The sequence below is a fragment of the Buteo buteo genome, chromosome 4 (genome assembly GCF_964188355.1).
Source record: "Buteo buteo chromosome 4, bButBut1.hap1.1, whole genome shotgun sequence".
NCBI lineage: Eukaryota > Metazoa > Chordata > Aves > Accipitriformes > Accipitridae > Buteo > Buteo buteo.
Window position 1 is genome coordinate 8,149,728 of NC_134174.1, and position 23,719 is coordinate 8,173,446.

Here is a 23,719-nt window from a genome sequence, read left to right on the forward strand (position 1 = left end):
CAGCCTTTCAATATATAAAGGGGGCTTATAAAAAGATGGAGAAAGACTTTGTACCAGGGTCTGTAGTGACAGGACAAGGGGCAACCATTTTAAACTGAAAGAAGGTACGTTTAGATTGGACATAAGGAAGAAATTCTTTACAATGAGGGTGCTGAAATACTGGGACAGGTTGCCCAGATAAGCTGTAGATACCCCATCAGTGGAAATGTTCAAAGTCAGGTTGGACAGGGCTTTGAGCAACCTGATCTAGTGAAAGATGTCCCTGCCTACTGCAGGGGGGGTGGATGAGATGAACTTTAAAGACCCCTTCCAATCCAAACCCTTCTGTGATTCCATGACTGATCACATTCATATTAGGATGGGATAAACATGTTTTTGAGGGTGCTTGTACTGATCGACAAAAGCAATCCAACACTGAGAGAGATACTGCACCCAAGGTGACAGAGCCCTCCTAGACCCAGGACACGCACACAGGTGAAGGAAGCCCTTGAGCAGAATTACTGCTCTCCCTAACCACAGATGTGGCCATGTACCACCAGCAGGCTCAGCTTGCACATCTGGAAATGTCTCATTTCTGTGCATCCTGGTTAAGCAAGAGGCACAGATTTCTGTTTGAAGGCAATATAAATTGCACCACTGGAAATACCAATGGAAATATTTCTGTTATTTCCAGGCCACCAAACACAAGTACACGTACTAGTTTACTGCTCTGGTTTCCACTTTGAGAAATGCCTTTAATGGAAGCATACCAAATGCCTCTGAACATAGATGTGCCTAAACTGCATCTCCAAGAGAACTGTTTTTAAATTAACTTTGAGCATGTTCTAACCTGAAAAGGGAGAAGGAGAGGGAAGAAAAAAAAAAAAAGAGGAAAAGAGGAAGAAGGTCTCTTTTGTGTTATTCTTCTTTCTGCGAAAACAAGAGGAAATAGGTGTTGGTACAAGCAGAAAGGAAGACAGATTTACATCTCAAAGTTTCAAAACAAAGTGCTATCAGCAAAAATATTAGATTATTGATGCAGAGAGAGAGAGGAAGTTGCAAAGCTGCTTAACATTTCAAGAAGCTGTGAGGCTTTTCACTCAGTGCTGTAGCTGGGGAAAATAAAAATATTCTTTGAGTAGGATTTAGTAACTCAATAACAAAAGTCAAATAGATTAAATGCTGCATCTGTTGTTATAATTAAATTAACAAAGTACTGATAGAATCATGCATGTTTTCCCCTTGTGTACCATACCCTGGGCAAAGATGTGCTGTAGCTGTACATATTTCCTGTGTTATAAATTAAAACACAAGCCAAATTCACCCTGCCTGCAATGCTATTAAAAATCAAGGAAAATTACTCCAGGGATAAATCTGGCCCAGAGATGTTTTTCAACAAAGATGAGTTTCAGAATAAATTCTACCAAAATAGGTCTGTGCGGAAATACTTGAAACATTTTCACTGGTGTTCCCAGAGCACCTCTTTAAAAATATATTGGAACAGATAGTTGCCAGTATTAAATAGGTGGAAAATTTGAAGACAATGTTTTAGAATACTCTGTTTCCAGGTGATCAACCTGATATTCTTACAGTCTGGATTTGTGGGGCGTGGTTTTGTTGTTGCTGCTGTTTCATTTTTTTGTTTGTTTTCAGGATTTTTTGGGGGGTTGGGGTTCGTTGTTGTTTTGGTTTTTGTTTAAAATACCGAAGTATCTGCTGTCTTAAACAAAGGCCACTTTATATGCAGCTCAACTTGGATACCAAGAACTGAGGAGCTCAGAAATTACAGGTATACTTGGAGAATCAGAACCATGCATTCAAGAGATTTCAAATTTTTACACCAAGATTGCACAATCAGATGAAATACTACTTACTATAAATAGCATGAGGTTAGACTCTTGGCTGGCATGAGCTGGAGCCAGTCTACTAAAATCAATTAATCTTCCTCCGCTTATCTGACTCACTCAGGGAATGTGCACAACATTAACATTACAGTTCTCCACAGAGTCGCACATGCAGAAGTGCTGGCAAGGGCAGTGGCCTCGGTTAAGCTTCACACGCAGTAGCACGATGCTGGAGACCTGCATGAATGCACCCCTAACACTTCTCCCACAGAAGAGTGCGTCAACTAAAATGATGAAAACAGCCATAAAACACACACAAGTTGCTGAAAGCAATGTATCTACAGCAATGTGCGCAGCTAGCAACCACTGTAATCCCATTTTTGCAGAATCATAGAAAACTGGGCTGGAAGGAACTTCCAAGAGGCCATTCATCCCTTCCCTCCCCAGGGCAAGATGTAGCACACCTACACACCCCTGATGTCTCCTTCTTCCTCAGAAGTTTTTGAGCCAAAATCTTTCATTCATGATCTCAGTCCAAACCAAGATGTGATTCAAACCCATTTGTTCATCTCATTTTAAGCTCCAGGTGTTGGCCTTTAATGCCAATAAACACACAGAACATCAAACTGGCTGGCTAGTTCCTATGTGAATACAGAGCTGAGCCTTTGCTAACACAGGGACAGCGGAAGATACAAACAGGTAGGATTAATGATTTTTTTAGAGCAAGAGTCAAACACAGCAGAAATAAAAAATCTGTTCAACAGACCTCCATTGCAGGAGATATTTTTAGCACATCTGTAGGAGACCACAGAGGTCATGAGAAAATCTGCAATGCTGTCATGGAGGCCATCCTCTCCATAACAGGCACTGAGAGGCAGCGGGTGTACATACCCTCCCGCTGCCATACAGAAGAGGCCACACTGTTCCCAGAGAGTGCTGTTCTCTCCAGTGTTGCTCTGACCAAGCCTGTTTTCCATCCCCCAGCTTTTACAAGTTTGTGACAAAGTCCCCTTGCAATGGCACAGGAGCATGTACTTCTCTTCCCCTCTGTTTTCCCACCAGAAAGTCACAGGCTCAGAAGAGAGTTCCACAGAGCAGACAGCTCCTGGCTCCCCTGCCTCCCAAACCTCACAGGGCACAAATCCAGAGATGGAGTCTGTGGAGGGAGGAAAGGGGAGGCTGGCAAGGAAGGCCATTAACTGTGGTATTTTGCAAAAATAGTACTTGGATGGTTCTCACCAGCACAGAAAGATTCAGGACTAACAGTGCTACTGATGGTGCTTCTGTAGTAAGGTAAAGAGAGAAGGGTCTGGACATCAGATCCTAGTCTTAGAAAACTTTTAAATTATTAAAGCAAGGCATCAATTCTTGTAACAAGGCGCTGCAGCTTATTTAAAGAAAATAACGCACTAATAAGAACATTCTTTTCCTTCCACATCTTCCAAGCATGGCATCACTAGGATCTGTTTGGAAATGTTTCCATTGCTTCTGCCACAGTCCCAAAAACAATCTTATGCTTGTAAAGAGATGCAACCCAGTCTCCTCATTGAGATTGTAAAGCAGAATACATATTTCTTCTATTTTTTTCCCCATATATTTCTTTGCATGCAATTATTGAGGCAAATCATGCTCCTCAATCTCCTGGGACTCAGTTTATTCTAATAATTGAGAGAGCTTTTTTCTTCTCTGATGTTCTGTTTTTCAGGGCAAGGTTATTTTTTTTGTGTATGATCCTTTTTCAATTATGCAAAACCCATGGCAAAAGTGTAATAAAAAAGCAACAACTCTCTTGCTTATTTTTGTGTTCTGACATTTTCATTTCATGTCATAATGAGTCTAATCAATCTATCCTGCATTACACACTTATCACATTCCTAACCAGTAGCAATTAGAAATAGATATCCGATTTCTTTCTTCCAGAATTGTATGAAAATTAATATCACTTGTCACAAAAAGAATTCAGACTACAAAGAGCAACACAAAAAAACACGAAGTATTTTAATTTGATACCATTCTTCATGCAGTTCTCAAATCAAAAGCAACAATGTTAAATTCTATTATTAGTCCTCCTGCTTGGATCATCACTCTGAATAAAGGCATTAATGAGATGGAGACCTGTAAAGCATTGTCTTAGAAGCCATAAAACATAAAACTAAAATTGAACAATTTGGTCCTCAGGGTTAAGAATTCTCACTAAATCACACAATCACCAAGAAAAGGCTGAAGTACTGAACAAAGAGCATCTGTAGTGGCTCTGTTCCTTTCTGTACAAGTGACAGGCAGGGTATCTCTCGGGTGACAAATGCGCGAGTCTTCCCATGACCCATATTAGAGATGTTGTACCCGTCGTGGTCAGGGAGCCACACTGGCAGCTTTCCATCCCGGGGCTCGAATTCTTACAGCTGCCCATGCACAGGACTTTCCTGCTCTCCTCCGATACGCTTGCCCTTATTTTCCGAGAGGCAACAAGCACAGTTGTCCCAGTTAAGCAGGAGGTGTCCTGCACCAGTAAGACCCAACCGGTCTCACATTGGCAGCTGCAATAAAAACAACTGCTCCACTTCGGCAAGGAGCAGCCAGTTGCTGCAACAGCCAGCTCTGCCCCAGCAGATGGAAGTGGTGATGTTTCTTCAGATTGGTTACAGAAGTCTTGCCTTTAATTTCACTTGGAAGCTTGTCCCTGCCTATCAGGTTTGTTCACTTGGTGCATCAGCCATTTGTTCTTTAAAAAGTTCAAATGGGGGAAAAAAGGCTGTAGAAGCTGGAGTAATGCTGAGCTCTTCTGTAACTACAGCTTCTGTATCTGTATCTCTAGAAGTGGCTATATCACATCCAGAGTACGTTGGCTTACCACCTCAGAAGTCAGAGGCCTGCCCCAGTTTCAATTTCCATTGCTGCCTGTCACTCAGTTGCATGCTAACTGTGAAATACAGACTGTGACTACAGCAAAGATGGACATAGAGTACAAAATATTCAGTGATTCAGCCTCAGCTCTCAACTATCTACTCAGATGTCACATCCATTTCATAAAAACATCCACCTGTTCTGCATCCGTGTTAATGGGGAGAAAAAAAGACGAATCTTGCAGATGTGCAAAGCTCAGACAACAATAAAACAGGTCAATGATCAGATAAAGACTCAGGGTGAATACACTGTGAAAGAAGGCATGAATTTTGTTTCCTCGCAAGGTAACAAGACAGACTGACAGTAATGCCTATTGCAAAACTGTCTCACAAAAAAAGAGTGACACAATGAGGGATCCAGGACATTTGTATGCAAACCCATTTAAGCTGAATCCCATAAAGCATATACAGGAGCGGGGGTGCAAGAATTGCACAACTGTTAGCTTGCACATTACCTGAATCTTGGACAAAATGCCTGTGGCCAGCCATCTCGGGGATTTCCAGGCAGTCTTAGGAAAGTCTAATGGCTCACCAGCTGCTACTGAAACCTATGTTCAAGAAGAGGCTAAAAAAATACCAAGTGATCTCTTATTAGGTCCAGACTTGCCACTGAACAAAGTAACAGGATAGGCAGGATCCAAGGAGTCTCTCCTTTATTTGAGCGATCCCTTGAGGCCCAGTCCCTCCAAGAGGGACAGCAATTACAAAGCTTTCATTAGCAAACAATTAACCTCGCAGTCACCAAAAACTTAAAAGTTTCATTTAGCACATGAAATTTTTTCATTCCCTTCTAAATCCTTTATACAATCTGCATATCAGCAAGTACAGATCACCGTTTTTATTTTAATATAGCAAACTAAATATAACCCTGATAGTTAAGAGTGAAATAAAGAAACAATGGCAGATTTTGAATACTGATGGTTATTTCCATCCCCACCCCCAATATTTGCACGTGTCTTCCACATGCTGAGTAAATAAAAACCCAGAGAGAAATACACACTGTGGGTCGGATCTTTCAGCAGGTATAAGTCAGCATGGTCTGAAATGACTCTTCATACATAATTACACTGCCAAATACTTAATGAAAAGAATTGAGTGGATGTCAGCATATGCTTCATGTAAAACAGAGAAGACAAGAGTTAAATTAAGCCTCACTATAGGAACTGTATCATATGGTTTAAAAGAAAACCACACTACAAACACATGTGCAGGCCTGAAAACGGGTAAAAAGCATGAGAAATGTCAGCTGAGGTCTGGTCCTCACAAGGCAGGAGATTCAACAGCAAGGGATACTATTATCCATTGCATCCAGAGAACTGGTTTTATAGGAACTGGCAGGCTTTCTGCTCCAAAGCAGCTGCTTGAATATTTAGCTTGAAAGGCAGACTATTCCTTGCATTTTCTTTGGTGTGTCTTTTAGATGTACTGCTAAACCACTCTGCTGACACAGCAGTGCCAAATGGCAACGTGCTTCATATGGGACCAGAGTGCCTTTAGGCTGAATAAGTGCCTGGTAAAAACTGCACATGGTTTATACGGCACACTGAAGCGGAGACCACAGCACTGTACAGATGCCAGAGGCGCCTGGAAGCTGTCGTGTAATTTTCAAGGACACGGCTCAGTACGTTCACATCAAGCAGTGTGGTTGTACAGGAGCCATTTTCAGTGCTGGCTATTTTGTCGTAAAGACAAAGAAGGAAGCAGTCAGTAAGAGACAGAAACCTGTGCAGTCAGGACAGCAGCAAATGACTCATGTACTGTAGAGATGCACACAAGACTAGTCCATGCTAGTCGGAGCTATTACCGATAATAACTCCAACAGCCTGCATTACATAGATACCAGGTTTGCAGGCTACACATCTGCCAGTTTTCTTGCTAGATAGTGAAAAACAGCATACATCTAATCACTCAAGAGCAATAATTCCCTTTCCTGCTTCAATCTTCTGTTACACAGTTTCATCTCATCCAAGAGACTTAAAATATATAAATTAACAATATCTGATTTTTTGCTGGAACAGTGGAACAAAATAACTGATAAATTGAAACTTAAAAAAAAAGAAGATAATGCAAAAAAATCGATGTTCAGCAACCGAAAATAATTTCCAAAGCAATAATTCAGCTTAGTGTGTGATTTTACACACACCCAGAGACACAGTTTTTCCACATATTAAACTAATGCTATCTAGAACAAAAGATGTACTCAGCTTCCCTTTGAAAAGCCCATCACACAAGTAGGTATCTAATAAATAAAGAGACAACTGTAGTCTGATACAATATGGCAATTTCAGTCTAACACAGAATCTTGCTGGCACTGAGACTGATGCCACACATTTTAAAGGAAAGCTACTAGACCTTTCCTGGTGTGAATATTTAATGTTTTGAGAGAAGCGAGAGAATTTTGTGTTTAGAAGTTACTCCATCAGAAGCACACACTGTTCTCTTAAACACTTTATTTAAATTAGGGATAACCAACTTGTAAGATTGCTCACAAAATCTCCAACCCCTCAAGCAAAGCAAGAGCTCCTCAGTCAGAAAAGCTGTGGACAAACAGGATTATCAGTCTGGCTTGCGAGTGAGAATAGCCTGTTAAAAAAGGCAGAATCACATTTCCATGTGGAAAATTTTAAAATAATTATTACTAAATATAACATCTCAGATTCCCCCCCCCCCCATTTCATTTACAATAATACACATACGCTCATCTCTGCTTGTTCCTTTAGATAACAACAGGTAGCAAAGTCAAAGTCATGTTCTTGTTCAAAATCTCTTGGGCATTGAGAGGTCCCTCCCAGGTTCCCCTGGAGGGGAACAGCAACACTGAGACCACAAGGAAACAGGCAGGCATGTCCAGGGGGGGAAAGGAATAGCAAATACCTGCATGTGGCTCTCAGACCCATCTTCTCCATAGGCCTCAAAATATCCACAAGGTAGCCAAAATTCCCATACAAATCTGAACTGGGGGCAGGGGGGAGGGAAAGAATCAAGTATTAGTATGTTTCAATTTGAAAGTGTCATTAAGAATTATAATTCTGAGGTAGTTACATGGGGGGGGGGGATAAAAATCAAGCAAGAAGGAGCCGTTTGATATGGCACCTAGATGCCAAGAGAGAGAAGCATTTATTCCACCACACTGAAATATTTTATATTCACAGTCATCGCCACAGTGTTGAATAAAGTGAAGGAAAGTGTTGCTGCTTCTTCCTCGTATCATTCTCTGCTATGGCACCCTCTGCCATCCAAATTCCCACTCCCTCTCACACCTTTACAAAATGTCAGTGCAGTGACTTTCTAGGAATTTGGGCCAAGTTCAAGAATACCCATCTGCTCCCGTTGGAGAGGAATGAGATCAGACTGTAAATGCGTGGCAGACTCCTAGCAAAGAGACAAGTGAGCACAATTTGGACACATATGAAAGTCAGTCCCAGCTTTCTTCATTCAAATTAAAAACTTTAGACTCGCCCCTGTCTCACTGTAATGAAGCATTCATATATTCAGTTCATCATCCATTTAGGTTAAGTGCATGTATAGGCAAGCACTCTCAAGACACTTCATTAATCTACATTTATCTTAAAGATGTTTAGAATTGTAGACGTGCACGCACAAGATGAGTTTTTCAAGACTTCAAAGCAATTAGGTCTTGAGAAAAGTGGCTTCGGTAGCACATGTTCTCACAGTTATTTAAATAAATTCAAATCAAATATATGTTTAAATCAGCACAAGACTTCTCATTAGACACAGGCATTTTTTCCGGTTTTAAGAGCTTTTTTGAATTGCTTTGCACTCTGTACTTAGGAGCATGCACGTATGCAGGTAGTCAGCTTGTAGGATGGTGCCCCTTCACAAACCTACACATGCCCCCCCCCAGGTTCAAAAATGGAATTTATAATACTTTGTCATTACAGTTAGTACACCACAGAAATATATATACAAAAGACATGCTTCATATCTAAACATCAGTCTTTCAAGTAACTTGCAGAAACAGACAGCAGAAACAGAGCCAACAACTGAAGAGCAGAGCAGCACACCCACTGGGATAAGTGCTGGAGCAAACCTGGGTCAGCAAGTCCCTGACTGCTTGGAAGGAAGCACACAGACTAGAGAAAGGCTGCAACAGCAGAGAAGAAAACCAGAATACACCACAGCTCCTGGGCAACTCGCATTCACTTCCTCACTTGTGTTCTGAAGTGCATAAATCTGGAGTCACCTTCTGGAGATGTTTCTCCCCACCTGACTGGTCGTCACGGTAGCCCAGGGCTAAAGTTAGGAGCAGAAGCCTGAAGTTGTCCACTGAACACTTCTAACTTCCTTATTTGGTAAGATAGTAAACATTTAAAACAAAAACCAAAAACAAACACAAAAAACAAAACCCAGAAGTCAAACTATTGCCCAAAGCTATATGAGAACTTATGTAGAACTGGAAACTGAAGATGGATCATGAAAGTCCCAGTTGAGCACTGTAAGATTAGCCCTTCTGCATTTGACCATCTACTACACTCCTATATGTGCAGTAATTTCAAATCCTGCCTATTTAAACTTTAACAGAAGACTCTTGAATTTTCCATCATTGCAAAAAAAGCCGACCCTAACTCTGGCGGAGAATATTAGACTTCCTTATAATCCCAAGTGTGTCTCTTGCTTCCATATATTTATTTTCCTTTTAAGTCCATTTGTGGACTTAAAAGAAGAATAAATAGTCCATTTCTTGGCCAAGTCCATCTCTTGGCCACAAACATAGCCAAGAAAAAACAATGTGATTACATTCTGCATGTGGTTAAAGCCTGAAGCCTGCTTTTTTAAAACAGACACATAAGCATACAGATACGTATGTACCATATACGTATACTCCCACATATATATAACAAGCTTTTGTTAATAATCAGAACAGATCTTGATGAATCACCTCTATTTGATTTTTTTTTTAATGATTCTTGTAAAAAGCAATTCCCAAATGTGCAAACTATTAAGAAAATATGTGAAAAAACAAAGTCTGATTGGCAGACTAAAGTTGTAGGCTGAATAAGACATGAGCCTGTTTAGCATTAATGCCAGAAGATCCCCTCTCACTCTAAAAATCTGACATACCATTTTCTTTATTAGCTCTAAATCAACTATTCATTTACTTTACATTAAAATTAGGAAATTAGAAATTAATACAGGCGATTTAGAACTGAAGTCATGCAAAGACAGCACTTCTTTTTTAATAGACTTGCAGTTTAGAAGTGAATATTACTGCACGCTGCGGAATTGCTACAACAGTCCACAAGGGCAGCACTAGAAGTCTGTCGATATAACCATTAAGATTTAATTTACTAATTGTAACAGAGTTGATTAATTCAAGGCTTCCTTTTCCACTAATTGAATACCACAAACTGCCTCCAACTATTATGAGTTTAGATCCAAGTATATGAGCAAGGAATGACTATCTCATGCACCATCTAGAATTCCAGTTTCACAGATCAAGGAAAGGAAATTTTTTAAAATGGGGCAAGAAAAAGAAAGGCAAGATAATGCTTCACCCTAGTCAAAAAGTCACTGCAACTCAGATTAACTTACAATTCATGAAACTTTAGTAAAAAAGCATAGAAATGAAAGTGTGACCCTTAAAAAGAAAGGTCAGATGTTCCATTAATTTCCTCTTACGTTTTTGTGAAGCACGTGGTCCAAGGTCACCGACAAGTCTATTACAAGTCACAAATATGCCACCAGTAGAGATCCAAGAGTTTCCCTTCCAAGCTAGAGACAATTACCAACAAAACAGAAGACACCACTCTAGGACCAAGCTGAATAAAGTGAGCCAGAGCTCTTCATCAGCAATCACGTTTAATAGAAATGACAATATAGAGAAACAGCTTTGCAGCCAGAGCCTGTGGCTGGCACAGCTCCCAGTGCATTGGGACAGTTAACTCCTGCAGAACATTACAGTTGCTCATAGCCCCTACTCACTGCAGAAGCCTTGCTAACATTTGTGTTTACTACTCTAGGTCAATGCCAATAACTTCACAGTCCTTACCTACTGAAAAGTGCTACCTCACTCTACCTTTAACCTTCCCCACATCCTCACAGTGAGGACATGCCTCTTATTCCAAGCACCTTAAACTCCTCCATCTAAGCCCGTTTTAAATCACACTCGGAGGTTTTCTTCCCTTCCAATATTTTTAGTGACCATAACATTAGAAGAGGCTGAAAGTTTTTCCTTTCTTAATCTCGACAAAACCTTTTTCCTCTAAGTACTTTGTAACAGGGCTGCCGCACAGCACCATTACTGGAAATGAGGGGTTTATAATGGAAATAGTGATGTAACCTTAAACATAGCACCAAGCTGCATGAAAACCCTGTCATGCTTCTGGAAGGAAAATGCATTTAAAATCCAACAGGCTCTGTGATCATCATAAAATGCACACACTACTGCTGCATGCTCTCAAAAAGCTTCATTAAGTGGGGCTGGGCACAGCAGCAATGAACTGCAGTCTCCCCTGACTGTGTGCAGTACATGGGCTCATTACTACCACCAGCTGTGACCATCTCCATGCTAACAAGAAAGGCCAAGATAAAAATCTGCACTAAATTAGAATCTAGTTTTGCGATCATAAAAAGAATAAGGGAACAAAATTGGTGTGAACAGAAGTCAGTGCTGGAGGGTTACTCTCACTACCTGTCCATTATATGCTTAGTTATTCTTTGCCTAGCATTAACACCTACGCATTTCTCCAAACCAGTGACTCTCATTATCATCCTCGTCCTTTGTTGTTATCAAACTAGCTTTCCTCTGGGGAAGGTTTATCAGCTTCAATGAACACTGGCCACTGTACTTCACATAAAATCTGGAAATTCTGAAATTAAGACAGTAAATCATCACTACCCTCTGCACATAAGTCCAGATGTGACAAAGATATAACAACGGTGTTTTATTAAATAAGTAAAAGAATACTGAAGAGAAGTGAACAAGACTTGGCCTTAGTGAACATCTGAAAGTTAATAATGCTGATGAGGACTGCCGTTACAAAGACAAAAACCTCCAGGAATTTAACACAGGTAAGTTTTATTATTAAAACTATACTTATACCTAAAATGCTCTGGATTATTTAAGATTTAAATAAGTGAGAGCCAGGAGACCTCATCTAATCAGGAATATGCTGTAATACCCTCCGATTCAGAGGCTATCAATTTACTTTGTGTTCACAGACTACGTACAACATACCATAAAACAAAATAATAAAAAGAGGTAAAAGGCAAGAGCTGATACAGCAAAAGACCCAAGCAGTAGCCAGGGGAAGAACAAGAAGGTTGATTTAAAGACAAACTATCTGCATGTGCAGTTCTGAAATCATAACTCCCAACTTTCCTATCACATTACTGTGTGCACTGCAGATGAAACAAAGCAGTAGAAAATAACTGGGCCATGTTGCCTCTTTTGAAAGGAAAACTCCACCATCATGGAAAGCTAATAAAGAGAATAAAAGCAACAGGCAAGACTAAGAAAGCAGAGAATGAAAAGTAATAGCATCGATTCAAGTAGTTCATTTTTTATTCATGGATATTCTTTCCAATGGATATCATAGAAGCATTTTATGCTTAATAGGTGCCATCACTGGGCAAATGTTTTCTAAAATAAAGACTGATTTATTTTTAAGCACGGAAAAAAAAACCTTTACCAAGGCATTAAATGGTATCATTCCCCCATCCAAAGCCTGCACAGAAGGGCATATGTGAGAAACAGCAGGAATATGCACAACTCCTTTACAAAAATGTCGTCATAGGAGACAGCCATATGCAAAATTCAAGAAGCAAAATGAAGCATGGACCATGTAAAACAAAAGAAAACTTCTCCTCAGTGAAAGCTTTTTGATGTTGAACCAATTTAACAGAAGGTGGGTGGTAGAGATGCTGAAGTATTCTGTTGTTCTAAATTGCAAAGCAAATTAAAATGTCTTCATTTGATATCACTGACAGACAAATTAACCAGGGTTCCTTGACTTCTCAGAGAAGGCATGTGTATTACTAACCACCTTTCAAAGGGCTTCGGAAGGCGGGGGAGAAATATCCATTCTGTGTCCTCAAAGGGCAATCGAGGGCTTTATCCAAAGCCATTCTGGGAACTTCACTGAACAGCAGATGGTATATGCATGAATTCTTCCCACCAGGTCTAGACCAGTCACCCCAGTTCACTGCTGTTGCTGAAGAGCTATCACCCTCTGGAGATGCAACTCTGGCTCAGCTTCACTCTGAAAACATCTTTCTCACTACTATAAAGGAATATTCAGCTAATGGATTAAATCCCATTGTTTAAACTACAAACTGTATCCATAATTAACAGGCAAACCAAGGCCTCTTTTTATTTCTTTTGCATAAATCGCTCTCCTCCTTCCCCAGACTCCATGATAGAGAATGTCATTTGTCGATATTTTACTTTGTAATCTCATTAGCAGTCTCTTCTTCTCTCTCACATTGGTTAGGTTTTGTATTTAGATAGAAATGTCTTCAGATACTGCCTGGCAACAGTTACAGTGATCCCATTCAGTTGGAATTGAAAATGCTATTTCATCTACTGTGATTTTGTTGATATCAAATACTCAGATTAATAGTAAAGGTGGTGGTGGTAAAATAGTTACAAGCTTTGGAAGGATATAATGTACTCGATACCCATTTCCTTTATTTACTGAGCAAACATGCAAAGAAGCATGTGTTTTCCTCCAGCGAGCCAAAAAGGCACGCGAGAGGGTCACAGTGACTGATAGAGGAGACTGTGTAGAAGTAGGTCCCTTTCCTGCCCATGCATCTTGCGTACATCCATGCATGTGCTGCAGGATGCTGGCTGGAGATGACACGGGGAAGCACAGACTCAAGGAAACAACCCTTCTGCTTCCCTTGGAGGTGCTACCCTTTATGCTAACTTTTGCAGTGGCTGCCCTTGGGCAAATAAATATCAGATGACTAATAGTCTTATGTGCCAAAGGGAGCCAGGAAGCCGACTGTTCATGAAGCCTTCCACATGGCACTCCAAAAGCCCAAAAAGTACTGGAAAGGGGCACTGGGATAGGATCCGCAATCTTCTTTCAGACACCAGAGCCTCACTGGTGCAGCTGACCTGCATTCTCCAACTCAGCATTGAAGGGCTAGCCAAAACACGCATAAATAATGGCTCCATATCAGCTGGATCTACAAGCATCCCGTGCTGGTGAGAACAAGTCATCTCCTCTCATGTACTACTCCATCACCAGCCACAGATGCTAAATATGATCCCAAACCACATCTGTTTTAACTTGCGTAAGGCCCTTTACAGACCAGAACCTCATGTTAGATTGCCATTTATTGACTCTGGTGGTGGTGAGAAATCCAAGGTTTTAAATGACCAACATAACCCTCACCTTTGAAATCTAATTCAAACCAGTTGTAAGACTTCCTTCTTAAGACTAATTCCCTTTATCCAGGCATCTATTAGATTTAAGAAAGAAATCATAGCAAGCTTGAATTTTTAAACTTGTTTTTAGACAAGGTAGTTCTTCCTTGAAAGGCCACGAAGGTTCTTCATGATCTGCACATCTAAATATCTTCTCGCACAGCCAGGGGCAACTTCTGCATATTCAAAGCTTGCAGTCTGTGGGTTTCAATGTTTGACATCAAGAACAAAGTACATGCTGGTTCAAAATAATCCCATGCCTCCATTTTTCACTTCAGCTAAAAAGGATTCCACAAGACATATCACAGGAGAAAACACTGGTGTTGATTTGTATTCTAGAAATGAACAGATGCTAAAAATGAAAATTATTTAAGCAGAAATCTTGATTGTTAAATATTTGTAGCATTTTCTGTTTCAGTTATTCTCTGCAGAAGGGTTGCTGTAACATGAGCCTTTTGTTTGCTCAAGAGGCAGATAAATTACAGCACTAATTGGTCACATATAACACACACTTATTCAAACTCTTTATTACACATGGAAAATGACTCAGTTCTAATGTCCTAAGTGAACACATTTTCAGCTGTTATTCCTATCAAGGTTGCATTAAGCGACATAAGTGAAGGCAGAGTAAATTCAGAAAACCATCAAAGCAAAACTGATTTTATTTACTTAGATAAAATCACCTGAAGCAGGCTGGGCACGAAGTGGAATGGACATTTTGTTTATAGATCAAATTTATGAAATGAATTATTACCTAAAGTTAGCAATTTGATTATTTTTGGCCCTGATTCTAGATTTTAGAACTAGTAGAGTTATCATTTTCTATCTTAATCATATTTCTGACTTCATCGTTTTCTCAGCTTTGGAATAACTACTTATTGAATTGAAATGAGTGGTTAATGAATTTATTGAATGAAATAAAAATCAAGAAAGTATCTCTGAATACGACGGAAAGACTGCTGATAAATTTTGCTTGTTTCTCAAAAAACCTGGTTCCAACCTCTTAACCAGTAAATTTCAACAGGACACAAGTGTTTGAGGCATGGGGGGAAGCCTTAAGGTGCTTAGATCAAGGGATTAGGGGAGGTTAAGTTAGTCTGAATATTTCATTATGGCTAAACTACACATTTATTTTAAACTTATTTACAAATAAGATTCCCCCCCCCCATTACGTTTATGTATTTCTAATCCAGTTTAAATTAATGTTTTGATCTACAAAATCCTGAAGACCTACCCCATACATACATTCAACAAAATACTCAAAGATGATCTCAAAGTGGACAAACCAAAGTCATGGGTCATTCCATCCTAAAGCAGTTCTTTGCCAATCTTGAATTTACAGTTAGGGTTTAAGTCTCATATCCCCAATAGATAATCTAAAGTGCACTCCTCTGACTTCATCTCGGACAAGACTCACTGTATCACAACACTGGTAGGATGCTTGTACAATAAAACAAAGGCACAAACATAGCAGATGCTTCCATACCTCGTTGAGCTACCAGTTAAATAGCAGAGCAGTGAAGACGACAGCAGTGCTGCTTTACCACACACCAGGCACCCAGAGCAGGATCAGATGCATGTCAGATATATGTCCAGCAGAAAGTCTTCAGGCTCTGCTCACCTGTGTTATTCTTCCCTGGAGAAGTGGAAAAACGGTTCTTTGAGAGGCACACTGCCCCAAGAGCTAAAGTCTTCCTTTTCTTCCTGCTAGCATTTGGGCGATGGCTGCTACAGGTATAGAATGGCCCCTCTTTCCTGCCTCCCTTCTATCCTTACCTTTACTGGCAACAACAGAAACCACCTGGCTCAGAAGATCAGATAGCCCTGCAGCAGCTCCCACCCGCTTTCCCTGCTCCCCTCTCTTTTCCCATCTCCCTACATCAGCCCTGCTCTGGGGGGCTGGCATAGGAGTCAGTAATCGCACAGGGGATGCGGATGAGAGGGGCACACAGCTCCAGCCTGGGAGGTTTCAGTTTCTAGAGCAGTCCTGCACAGAGAGGTGGAACCACCTTGTGATCTCAGACTGTGTTGGCTAAGAAATACAAAGCAAACATCGGATTGCGTGCTTTTGTGTACACATCAGAATAAAAGGAGGCAAAGATGGTCAAAGAGATACGGCTGCATAAGTGACTGTAGGAGCTTTAGGCACAAATACAGAAGTGCCAGGGGGACATGCCAGAAGCTTGGGAAGCACAGCAGACGGTCAGCCAAGGCAGGCGTGTTAGTATTGAGCAAGGGTAACAGCACTGTAACAGAGAAACCTGAACTGGTTTAATTGGGTCCTTCTCCTTATAAAATAATTACAAAAAGAAGTGTGAGATTACAGGACCACCTGAAACTGCCGTGCTAATAAAATACAGGAAGCCATTGATCTCAGTAAGAGTCATTTACTGAATGCGTACAGAGAATTGAGTCTGTAAGGCTAAAAGATCTTACTATTTCTCTTTTTTTTTTTTAAATGTACAGTTCCTTGCGAAAGTCAAACACCGCAACTGGAGAGAACCCATACCCAAATGATTCTGCAGTGATCGTGGGTTCGCTGAAATTCTGAAGGCAGAAGATACTGAAGCTTTTCCTGCCTAAATGCAAGGCTGACCATTTTAAAAAGCTTTTCACAACCCGCCAAAATAACTTAGACAGTATCACACCATCTCAAAAAAACGGGTAACATAAGGAGTTCAGAGAAAAAACAAAAATCAGAAAGCATATACAATTTTTTTTTTTTTCACATGAATGACTATGCAACTGACGTCCCTTTAAACTTAAGCATCACTAACAGATTAGCCAGTAGCACAGAAAGCCAAAAAGCAGAACAAGACTACAACAGGAGCGATGGAATTTACTTAACAAGGTCTACAACAGATCCTGGCACATCTCTGGCTCAGGAAAAAAAATTAAAAAAAATTGAAAAGACACTTACCGCAGGATTTTGTAAATATGGGTTGATGCTCGCATACCGCTCAGCGTTACATGCGGTTGCAAAAATTCACTCTGTCTCATGAGAGCATACGCATACACCCTAAGTTATAAATTCATGCAAGCTTTTGCCAGAACCAGTCAGACGTTTTCCTTTATTTCCACAGCTGCTGAAAAGTATTATCGCATCCATACTCTATCATGTCCAAATTTTCCTGGCTTTTGAAATGATCCACACTTCCTATTTAAAGCTTGAGCTGGAACGGGTGTTTAACTCATTTCACAAAGAGTTTGGTTATACATCTCCCTTTATGAAAAATTTAAATTGTTTGGCTAAGAAGCAGTGTCTTTTTACCCCAAGACGCTACTCCAGCCACAGTTAAGTAAATAATATGAAACAAACAGGGAAAGGAACCAAAGTGTTTTGTAACTAACAGAGAAGAGGGCTTTGGGTTGTTTTCATAAAGTTCAAACAGAAGAAGTTTTATGACTTAAGTAAAATGAGTGCAAAAGGGTTTGGAGAAGGAAGGTTTCCATTAAAGAGATCTGAACTGGTTCAACAGTAATTTGAGCTCCGCATGAGCTCACTTTTTGCTGTGCCACAGTCAGCAGCGAAGCAAAAACTTCACAAAACACAGGAGGGAGCTGATGACAGATGAGAGGGCAAGAGGCAATGCACGGACCATCTCTGAAATAATTACTAGCACTATATTGCAGCCTGCCATGAGAGAGCCTTTCCCACATTTTTAAAGTGGCAAATGTAAACAGCACTTTAAAGGAAATTTAACTGGAGTGGTGAACCAGGAAATAAAAAAAAAAAAAACGAGCTGGAAGAAAATGATGGATTTTACTGTGCCCCAAGGAGCAGCCCTGGGAAGTCCCAGCTCTCAACAGAGAATCCCACTTCACGGTCACCAGGTCTCTCCATCTGTAGGGAGTGGGATTTCAGGATGACGTTTCCTTTCCCCCCACTTTGCTGGCTGTCACAAGAGGCTATCATCAGCTGTGGCAAACCCTCCTCCGAGACATGGAGAAGCCACAAAGCAGCTCAGGACATCTAACGTGCAGTAAGCCTCAACTGCTTTAGGGGTCTGGCAGAGATACCTTGGCTTAGGGAGTCATCCTCTACCTGCCTTTAAGTCAGCTCTGATTCATAGCAAAATAATCATTTTGATGGTGAAAAGCAGCTACTATAAATGCTTTCTTGCAACAACAGGGCCAACAGCATCTGCAATGTATGGGACATGGGCAACCAAGGAGCAGGCTCGGGCCAGGCTCAGTGGTAGGTAATGCTGTGCGGAGTTCATCCCTGGCTGCCAGCACCCTCACTGCACAAGGGCAACCGGAGCACAGCCCCACCGGTTCCTGCAGCAGGTGATGTGGGTGACCCTTTGGAGAGAGGACCCCACAATCCCACAGCATGAGCCCACAGGAGGATGACTGGGGGAGTCATGCCAAACCTGCAGCTGACGGGAGTCCTAGCTCAAACCCAGTGTCAGGGCTGCACTTAAAGCACAGTGCAGAGGCTGCCCCTGCACTCTCCTCTTGTGCGGTACAGGACGGTGCCCAGGGACCACTGAGCTCTGGAAGGACACAGTAACATGCAGTATGTCTGATGGGGATCTAACAAGACACCGCTTCATCTCAGGCAGCATGGCAAGTCTCCCTTCTGGCAGCTTAATGTTTCACCCGCAGATCTGCGTGTAATCAGCTCAGTTTTAGAACCTGCAGTTAAACCTCGTCAGCTGAGCCTGAAGATTAGAGATAAAAAATGGGAGATTCGGGTACAAAAAGTAAAGCAAGGCAGTCAGAGTTGTTTTTTCCTTCCTCATTACTCATCACTGTAACTGCACGCAACGGACAACCACTTGCACGCAGCACTTATACCAGTTCAATCCTTTCTGGAGAAGTGGGCAGGCTGTTACCAGTTTCCAGCAGAAAAAGCTGAGAACTACCCAAAACCTCACACAGGTTGGGAGCAGGGACATTCATTCCTCCTGGGAGAGGCGAGACATGCCACCATCTGCATTGGCAGCCCAGCTGCCCAATACCTACTCAGACGGTTTAAATCCTGACTTACTGGGTTGAGCAGCACTTGCAGAAAGACCTCACATCAATAGGAACCAAATTAATGGTACAGGAGGAGGAAAGGCACAGGCTTTGCTGAACAGGAATTTTCTTCTCCAAGGAATTCTGCAGGTAGCATCCTGCATATTGCAGTAAATCGAGACAACAGCCCTGGGCAGACCTTACAAGCAAAGTCAACAGGAGTCTTGCTGCATGATCCATACTTTTTGTATATACAAATGTGATTTTAAATACAGAATGGCTTGATAAAGGTGACTCTTTAGGATACCAGTGCAAAAACGCAAATGTAAGGAACTGTGTAACCTGAATAACCAAGATTTCTTTGCATATAGAGGCTTGCTAGCCAATTTTTCTTCAGCTTCACTGTGTGACTGAAATGTAAATGGAAACATAAGTATTTCTGATAACAGGTAATAATGACTTAGGAGAGTCTCTCCAATTTTTATTTATTACATGGGCAAGAGGCCAGACAGAGCATTTAGTTAATTAAAGTTTTACTGATAGCAGTAAGTGGTACATTTCTGAACATCCTTCTTCCCCACCCCCGAATGTGGTCCTTAGCCTTCCTTTTATGTACAACAACAACAAACAACAACAAAAAGAAAAAGTTACTACGTAACTCCTGCAAGATCCAAATAAGAAAGCTACATATTAAAAAAAATTAAAAAATAAAACCCAAATTCATCATTCAACATAGCCATCCTCATAGAAAGACTAACACGCAGATGAAATGGGAAAAAATCTTGTCTATGCTGTTAAGGGGAAATGCTGTATTAAAAAGGTAAGTTTTGAATTAAAAAAAAGCAGGAAGTAGGAAAAAATAATTAGTTCCTTATACCCTGCAAGTTGACCAAATGTATCAAACTTTGTTATATTTGTTTTTCATGTGTTACTCACTAGGCATGTTCGTGCAGTGGGAAGAATACCAGATAAAACATGTGGTTATTGGCCAGCAGAGATAATACAGTTAGAATGCAAGCTCAGGTCTGCAGCAGCTTTCCTTAATAAGTATTTCCTATTTAAGCCAAGACTGATCCTACATGATGCGACAGGCCACTGATACAAAGAAATCACTTTACAATATGATCCCTGACTGTAAAAAACAAAAACAAAAAAACAAAAAAACCCCAACAAAAACAAAACCAAAAACCAAACCAAACACCAGCCAACGTATATTCACTGTGAGCTTACTGAGTTTCATACTAGTGTGTCTAAGTTTCCACTTCATGTAAAACCAACTTTTATCTTTCTGTAATACAACCCAGCAGTATGTTGAATTCAGTGGTTAGTCTTTCAACTCAGAAGACCTGAAGCCAGTTTACAAATACAGAACAATTTGAAATAACAAGAGTTTCCTATCCATTCTAATTTTCAAGACTTTGCAATGCACATGTCACTGAAGTACAGGAATAGCTCATTCAGTTACAAAAAGCTTCTAGAAGGACGTGATAAATGAACATTACGCCTTTATAGTCATAACCAAATGCATGGACTGAAATACACAGGGTTTTTTCCCGTCCTCAGCTTTAAAAATTTTTCATGTGATTCATTGGTCAGAAAGTTAGCAAGAATAAAAGTGTTATCTACTATTCCCCACCTCAGCTACCCACCAAATGACAGTTAAATAGAGCTGAAGGAAATTGGTGTGGTTTGCTTGCACAGCAGCCTTTTGCGCCTTTACAACCACACAAAGTAGGAAGAATCTAAGAACTATTCTGATGTCCACATCTTAATTAAATCAGTATGGCTCTAGCAAAACTGGACTGCAAGACCTGGGCTACAAGAGCCACCACCAGGAGTTCCCTTGGTGCAAAGCTAAGCTGCAAATATATCCAGAAAGACCTTTTCATAATGAAGAAGCAAATATAGGACCAGGTCAGGTATTTAAGTTAAATTACCTTCTTGGATTTCTTATATGATAATTTAAGTGTGCACTCGCACCTCTCCTCATAAGTTTTGGATGGTTTCAGCCAAATTTTTAAAGGGTTTGAAGCCTCCAAGATACAAAGCTCCCCTAAATTTTACGTAAACTGGTGGCTGAGTAACGAAAGACTCCAGCCAGGAGTCCAGGCTCTGAGAGTGCTTATTCCCCTGCTGCTAGACAACAGTTACAAGTAGCACATTGGAAGGACGTTAAAAAAAACAAACAAAAACAACCAAAAAACACACCCTCTAAGAATTTGGATCAACAGGAAATGAATTGTCAGGAAAACAAAACCAAGGTTTATGGAAGGCAGAGCTGGAGGATCCCTACATTGACTATATGTGAACTGGATGACAACAGGGATTTAGTTATCCAGCACAGAAGAGTTCAAGCTTGTGATGCTGGTATGAAAGATTCATGCAAGCTTATCTCATGCAGATCAGCTAGAAAGTTTATAGCTTCAGTTTGTAGCAGAAATACATACGGTACAAACAGGGGTTTTGGGGTTGGTTTTTTTTTTGTTATCTCACATGTCATTTTCTTCCCAGTCTAGTATTACAGTCTGACCCATTTTTCTTCCCCAATCCAGAGATCAGGTCAAAATTTATCAAACATGATGATGATGAAAAGGTAAACTCTAATGTACTACCTGCCTGCATTCTTTCTGAAAGTAGGTGTCTTGTAGGATACCTCTGGCTTCTGTGGCACATATAAGAAAAAGTGAAAAAAAACCAAAAAGAAACAGAAAAAGCCCCCAAAGCCAAAACTATTCCAGCTTTAAGTACAAAAACCTCTTCTATTAGGAAAAACACACCATCACTGTGATGAATGTGATTAAAATTTCAGATTCTTGCAAGAACCACTTTCAGTCATTTTACAAACTTCCTGTTGTTTGTCAGTTACATAATTGACACCCATAATCTAAAGTATCTTTCACTTTCGGAAAAAAAAAAAAAAGAAATTATTAACCTTTAACAAATTGTCTTATACAGATGGGATAATGCAACAAGGTCTAACCCTGCTGCAATGAGAATACATCCAGTTTAATCCCAGCCTTCAGCTGAGGACAAGTCATATCACTAAAAGTCTTCCCAGTTACTATCCCCTTCTCCATTACTTCTCTTGCTTATTTTGTTCAACCCTAGAGCAGAATCAGGCACAGACCCACCTGCAGTCCAACATCGTCATTTGGCTCTGGAAGATACATACATGCTTGTACAGAGCCACGCAGCCTCACCCTGTGCTTTACACCCCACGTGTGAAAAGCAACACACAGAGTCCAGAACAGGGCTGGGAGGAGAGAAAGCCTGGTGCCATCACAAGTAACCACTGCAAGGCAGCTTGCTTTTATTTACTGCACACATATGTGTACACCTTAGCCAGATTTCAGCTGAGGGCCTTTAACTTCTGAAGTTAGGTTTTCAGCTTCAAAAAAGCTGGCTCAGGATAAAAAGTTTCATATTCTTAACATACACTACTCAAGCGAAGGGCAGAGGAACTGCACTGTAAATTCAAGCCTCCCATAAAAGAGACGTAGAAAATGCACACCAGAAAAAAAAAAAAACACACCACACAATTCACAGTAGAGACTATATTGTTAAAGAGTTGAGAGGAAGACAACAGAAAAATCTGATGATTTAAACTGACTACCCTACATTGAATAGTTTGTCAATACTCCCACTCCAATGCCAAACCCACCCTGTAAACTTCAAACCCTAGATTCAAGTACAAACTTTAGGCAAAGATAAAGAAAGCCCTTTTAAAAAATGTTCTTCTACTCCCCTTCCATTAAGGACTTCAAAGTAGTAACACTTAAACCTAGTCTAGGCTTTAAATGTCCCAAACTTCAATGACTCAAGCTTTTAAACTTCCATTCATCCGCTCTTCATTCAAAATTGGTTTGCAGAAAGATTTTTAAATTGTTTTAAAGAGCACCATTGTTCATTGTAGGACCTTTTGATTCTCTAGCATGCACTATCACTTATTTACATTAGGTGTTCCATTAGTCAAGTGCTGCCTAGTTCACATTTAAATGAATCACAAGCACCAGAGCAAAAAAGACTGTTACGGCAAAGGAATCCAGTTCAAACAACATCCAGAAGCACAGAAGACATTTAGAAGTCCAGAAAAGTAAGAGAAGTTTGCTTTGCTTCTTAACTTGGCGTGTTCATAAACAGAAAACTGTCATAAAGAAAGTCTGAAATTGCTTAAACTTAAACAGAAATGCCACTAAAAACTCCTTATGTCTTAATTTTGATCAGTGACACAAAGGCATTGACTGAAAACACTAGGTACTGCAATTAATTAAATTCCTTCCAAATGCATCTCCAGAAAAGGGCAGGGGGAGAGGGCATCCCAAACCCTATAATAGGACCACACTATTCTCCCAAAACGCACAAATACTAAAGTGGTGCAGTAACCACGTGAGTGCTACCACCCCTCCAGCATGCAATTTGGAGAAGCAAGTGAGTATTGTGCTTTAAGCACCGCCCTTTACATTAAAAAAAATTAATGGTCATGGCCCTTGCGATCCAAAGAACTTACCAAAAGCAAAAAAGAAATGTTTATTCTATGCTCAGCCCAAATCGTAATGAAAACTAACATTTGACCAGCACAGAGGAAAACTGCAATTTAATGAAACTGCAGTTAGTGACATCCCATAAAACGA

At 40.5% G+C, this 23,719-nt stretch overlaps 1 protein-coding gene across 4 annotated transcripts in view; it reads right to left on the reverse strand.

Moving 5' to 3' along the window:
- Positions 1-23,719, reverse strand: part of FAM107B (family with sequence similarity 107 member B) — a 62,465-nt gene that overhangs the window by 27,571 nt on the left and 11,175 nt on the right. The window contains exon 2 of one of the 4 annotated variants that reach the window (XM_075024709.1): positions 15,610-15,759. The exons of the other annotated variants lie outside the window; for them this stretch is intronic. The gene's annotated coding sequence lies outside the window, so the exon portion shown is untranslated. The remainder of the gene's footprint in view (positions 1-15,609; positions 15,760-23,719) is intronic. 4 annotated transcript variants of the gene reach the window in all.